A 6,071-nucleotide genomic window follows, 5' to 3' on the forward strand; every position below is an offset into this window, starting at 1 on the left:
TCAAGTCGGTGATGCCATCGAACCATCTCATTCTCTGTCGTCCCCTTCTCCTCCTGCCTTCAATCTTTCCCAGCATCAGGGTCTTTTCCAATGAGTCAGTTCTTCACATCAGGTGGCCAAAGGATTGGAGTGGAGTTTCAGCTTCAGCATCAGTCCTTCCAATGAATATTCAGGACTGATTTCCTTTTAGAATGGACTGTTTGGATCTCCTTGCAGTCCAAGGGACTCTCAAGGGCCTTCTCCAACACCACAGTTCAAAAGCATCAACCTTCTTCAGCGCTCAGCTTTCTTTATAGTCCAACTCTCACATCCATAGCATGACTACTGGAAAAACCATAGCTTTGACTAGACGGACTTTAATTGGCAAAGTAATGTCTCTGCTTTTTAATACACTGTCTAGGTTGGTCATAGCTTTTCTTCCAAGGAGCAAGCATCTTTTAATTTCATGGCTGCAGTCACCATCTGCAATGATTTTGGAGCCCGAAAAAATAAAGTTTCTGTTTCCATTGTTTCTCCATCTATTTGCCATGAAGCGATGGGACCGTATGCCATGATCTTAGTTTTCTGAATGTTGAGTTTTAAGCCAGCTTTTTCACTCTCCTCTTTCACTTTCATCAAGAGGCTCTTTAGTTCCTCTTCGCATTCTGCCATAAGGGTGGAATCATCTGCATATCTGAGGTTATTGCTATTTCCCCCGGCAATCTTGATTCCAGCCTGTGCTTTATCTAGACCTGCATTTCACATGATGTACTCTGCATATAAGTTAAATAATCAGGGTGACAATATATAGCCTTGACATACTCCTTTCCTGATTTGGAACCAGTCTGTTGTTCCATGTTTGGTTCTAACTGTTCCTTGTTGACCTGCATACATATTTCTCAGGAGGCAGGTAAGGTGGTCTGCTATTCCCATCTCTTTAAGTATTTTCCATAGTTTGTTGTGATCCACACAGTCAAAGGCTTTGGCGTAGTCAATAAAGCATAAGTAGATGTTTTTCTGGAATTCTCTTGCTTTTTTGATGATCCAGCGAATGTTGGCAATTTGATCCCTGGTTCCTCTGCCTTTTCTAAATCCAGCTTGAACATCTGAGAATTCTCAGTTCATGTACTATTGAAGCCTGGCTTGGAGAATTTTGAGCATTACTTTGCTAGAGTGTGAGATGAGTGCAATTGTGCAGTAGTTTGAACATTCTTTGGCCTTGCCTTTCTTTGGGATTAGAATGAAAACTGACCTTTTCCAGTCCTGTGGCCACTGCTGAGTTTTCCAAATTTGCTGGCATATTGAGTGCAGCACTTTCACAGCATCATCTTTTAGGATTTGAAATAGCTCAACTGGAATTCCTCCACCTCTCTACTATCTTTGTTGGTAGTGATGCTTCCTAAGGCTCACTTGACTTCGCATTCCAGGATGTCTGGCTCTAGGTAAGTTATCATACCATCATGGTTATCTGGGTCATGAAGATCTTTTTTGTATAGTTATGTGTATTCTTGCCATGACTTCTAATATCTTCAGGGCCCCGATAGAGTAGCGGAAGCAAGAGGAGGCCCACGCTGCCCAGGATCTCTCGCACGCAGCGTTGCCAGGAGACAGGGAAGCCAGGCTGTCGGTGCCAGGGCATCTGGATCCTGGAGTTGGGGGCCCGAAACCCCTCTGTGGACGCTCAGCGAGGCTGCTTGTCGGTGTCCACCGGGGTAGCGATTCCCGAGACAGCAGGGGTTACACAGACGTGTCCCGGAGGGTGACGCCAGACTGCAAGCAGGGTCCCCACAGCATCTCTCGACTCTACCTGGGGGCTGCTCCCTGCGCTCGGGCATGGTGGACGGCGGGGACTGGAAAAGGCCTGTGTGGGGTTTGTGTCCTCTGCGCGTGATTCCCCAGGAAGGCAGCTGTTCCTGGGCTGCTCTGCTCTGCCCCCCACCCCACCCCTGTGCCAGCTTTGCCACTTTCAGGGTCTCAGGCAGAGCCTCTGGGGTCAGGGTTCATGGGGCTCCCTGGGCCTGGTCCGCATAAGGCTGTCCCTGCGGAAGGCTGTGAAGAGGAGCTTGGAGAAAAGAGAGGACGATCGACCATCACCTTTTCGTGCTTTCTGTGCTGTTGGATGGGGGCCGAGTTTCCTCAAGGGCGGCAACTTGGAGAGGAGTGTCTGGGCCAGTGGGTCTGAATTGAGAGGCCTGGACCAGGACGGGCTCCCACGCTGCAGACTGCAGTCCACAGGGACACATAAAACATGGGCTTTTCAGGTCTCTCTCGAACTTCCTTATTCAATATGAATAGGGGTGGACGGGATAGACGGTGATCTCTGGTTTCTCTGAACTGGTGAAGCTGGTCCAGCTGGTTACTCTTTCCATGAAAGCTCCACTCTGTGGCCTTGTGGTACCTCCCAGGTGCTGGGAATGCTCCCCACAGTCTGTCCCTAAGACCATGGGGGTCTAGGTGACAGGATGGTTGGCATCCCGGATTGGTTTGTTCCAACAGGATGACACCTGGAGGAATGTCTGCCTGTGTGATCTCAGGCTCTGCCTGTGCATATGTCCTGCAGTCCTTACTTCTCAGCACATGGGATCATAGGTGTGCCGATGAAAGGATGGGGGTCCTGTGGGCGTCCCTGGGAGTGTCTAGTGAGAATGGGGTGTGGGTTAGGATCAGGATCTACAGGTGTATGGGGTTCTGCAGGACAGCTAGCATAAGCCCACACCTGACCCTGGGGCTCCCAAACTCCAAGGCTGACACCATCCCCACCCTCAGCTGGCTTCTGCCCCAAATGGCCATCTGGCCCAAATCCTGTAGGTTCTCTTCCCCATGGGGTGCTGCCTCAGGACACTCATCCGAAGTTTGAATGTCCAGAGTTGAATGTCAACAGAATGTCTATTTTGTGATGTGAGGCTACTGCTCTCCTAGGAAGAGTACTGAGGACTGGAGGCCGAGTCACATTTGTGTCTTCTCTTCTAGAGGACAGTGGTCACTGAGTTTCTTTAGTTAGAGCCGGGCACTCCTTCTCAGGATGGCCCTCAGGGGCCTCCGAGGCAAGAGCTGATGTAGGCTCCAAGCATGACCTCATGGCACCTCGTTGCCATATAGCAGAACTGGGGAGTCACTGACTACAGGTTTTCAGGATGATGCGACTCTTGATGGTGACGGTAAAGTCTCTCAGGATGAAATCGTGCCTGGGAATGTGACAGCTCCGTGGGCCCGTGCAGTCAGGAGGGACCTGGCCTGGTGTTACTGGGACGTCTGAGGAACATCGTGGGGTGGCACGACAGCGTCTCTGCCGCCTGTGGCTGCTCTGTGGCCCCGCAGCTGCCCTGCCTGTCACAGAATCACTGCTCCCTTCCATTTCGTCCAGTTCTACTTTCTCGATGGTTTTCTGAACTCCAGTGGAAACAGCGTTCTTCCAGGATCTTGTTACTTATCCCCGAGCCTGCCTGCTTCAGCCCCACGTGCCCCTAACATCAGGCTGTCCCTTAATAACAAATCATCTAGTATCAGAGAGTGGTCGTTTCACTCTAGTGATTCTTAGGTCAAATGTGGGCTCCCTGAAAATGCTGCCAAAGAAGCCTGCAATGAGCCAAAGCAAGTATATCTTCAACTGAGTCTCTGCGGAGTCCCCATCGGGAGGCTGGGATCTGGGTCAAGCTGGGCCTTCAGTGGGAAGGAGGCTTGGTTCAGATTGGGTAAAGGTCTTCAGGCTGGTGGACATAGCAAGGCAAAGGGGTCTGAGGAGTCTTTTCATGGGATCTATTGAAAGCCTAGGGTTTGCATTTTTTCCCATACAGTTTCTGAAATGAACAACAAAATTATCTGCAACTTTTTCTGTGTAGTAGTTTCTTTTTTTCTCTTTAATCTATTTATTAATAAATCTGTAAATCCACTGAATCCCTGTTAAGACATTAAGAGGATTTCACTTTCACAATTTGACGAAAGCATTCAAAAGTCACCTGTGGGAAAAATGTAGAAAAATAGGACAATTCTGTAAAAACCAGTAATAAAGTGAGAACAGATCTCAATGTTTAGGAGTTTCTTGAAGTCTCCTGTGACAAGTTGCCTTCTTGACACCTCTGCCTGGAAGTCTTATCTGTCCTTCAAACTCATGGCCCACAGGGAACCCCCATCTCACTTCTGCTTGTTGTTTTTTTGTTTGCTTGTTTGTTTTGTTTTAAACCAGGAATGGATGTTGGGTTTTGTCGAATGCTTTTTTTTTTAAAAATAACTATTGAGAAAAGTCTGTGTGGTGAATTACATTCTCTAACATTAAACATCAGGGCTTCCCTAATGGTTCAGCTGGTAAGGAATCCGCCTGAAATGCAGGAAACCTGGGTTTGATCCCTGGGTTGGGAAGATCCCCTGGAGAAGGGAACAGCGGCCCACTCCAGCATTCTGGCCTGGAGAATTCCATGGACTGTATAGTCCATGGGGTCACAAAGAGTCGGACACAACTGAATGACTTTCACTTTCAATGTTAAACTAACCTTATATTCCTGAGGAAAAGCCCATCTGGTCATATGTTACCCTTTTTATATATTGCTGTTTGCTAAAATTCTCTGAGAATGAATTGGCTAAGATTTTGCATCTGTGTTGCAAGGGATGCGGTTTTCCTGTAAGGTCTTTGTTTGTCATCAGGGTCACACTGGCCGCACAGAGGGTTAGAAGGTTTGTCCTGCTCTTCAGTTTTCCAGAGCAGGAAGCAGAGAATTGCTCTTGACTCTTCCTTAAACACTTGGTAGAATTTTTACCAGTGAAGCCATCTAGGCCTGGATTTCTCTTTATGAGAAGGTTTTTAACTATGAGTTCAACTTCTTGAGTGAAGTTATCTATTTTCTTTTGAGCATGCTTTGGCAGTCTTTGGCTGGTTGCTAGATGTGAATTTGACCTTGGTGTTGGCCAATTTTGTATTCCGTCAGTACTCCTGAGCTCTATCTTGGGATGCACAAAAGTTTCCTGGAAACAGTTTGACCCTCTTGGAACTTTCTTTAGCTTTGTGAGGAGGTCCTGGGCACTCCAGCCATACTGGGTCCTCTGAACCATCAGCTCCATCTCCTGACTCTAAGGGCCCTGCGCCCTACATCTGGGAGTCACTGTCCTTGGTTGCCTGATGTCCAGTGCCTTGAGGGCAGTCATCTGAATCTTGTCTGAGTATTAGCTGGTTGGGGGAGAGGTGACTGGTCCTTGTGACACCCTCTGGCCAGGAGTGGAAGTCTGTCTCTATTTTTGTTTTTAATCTTGATTACACCTTTTCCTTCCAAACTCTCGCAATTCCCATTCCTTAGGGAAAACAGCCCCCTGAACGTGCGTTGTGGTCCCCCTTGTCACCCCCTTCCTTCAACAATATATGTGAAAGTTATGCTGACTTTTGGGGTCAGCCTCCAGTGAAGGCTGTCAGATGTTTGCTCTGTGTAGCACCGTGCTGGACGCAACCCCAGCGGCCCCAACATAGGCCTGTCTCCTGGCAGCTGTGTCCAGCGCCACACCATCAAGGGCGTGGAGTGCCACTCCCTGCTCCAGAAGGCAGGCAGGCAGGGGCTCACCTGGCCCCCTCCCAGGGCAGGAAGGGGCCCAGCAAGGCCTGGGGAGTGGTGCTGGGGATGGGGGCACATCCTGAACAAGTCAGGTGGGTGTCTGCAGGCGGTGGTCCCATGTGGCCCAGATGACCCCGAGAAAGATGTTCTGGAACTTTCTGATGAGCCCCGTGAGCTGCACAGTCCCGGTCCTGTTAGGCTGGTGGGGAATACGAGGACATCTCTGAGGAGCCCATCAGGTTGAAGGATAATTTCCAGGACAAAATGGAAAAATATGTTTACTGTCTTAAGGGCTACAAAAATATGAAATCCCCTACAGCAGTCATGTGGGGGAGGCTCCATGAAGGCCACAGGGAGCAATGTGGGATGCCAGGGTCAGTGATGGATCTAGCCAGCATCCCCCAGAAATCTCTGGGGTCAAGGTTACTGCCTGGGCCACAAGCAGACTTCCCGTGAGTGAATGCCTCCCCAATGGGGGTTTTCATTCAGTGTAGGGACGGATACAAGAAGCAAAGACTCAGGCACTGTTATTTATTTGTGTTGAAGGGAAATCAGTGA

This window comes from Bubalus bubalis, chromosome 5, assembly GCF_019923935.1.
Source record: "Bubalus bubalis isolate 160015118507 breed Murrah chromosome 5, NDDB_SH_1, whole genome shotgun sequence".
Lineage (NCBI taxonomy): Eukaryota > Metazoa > Chordata > Mammalia > Artiodactyla > Bovidae > Bubalus > Bubalus bubalis.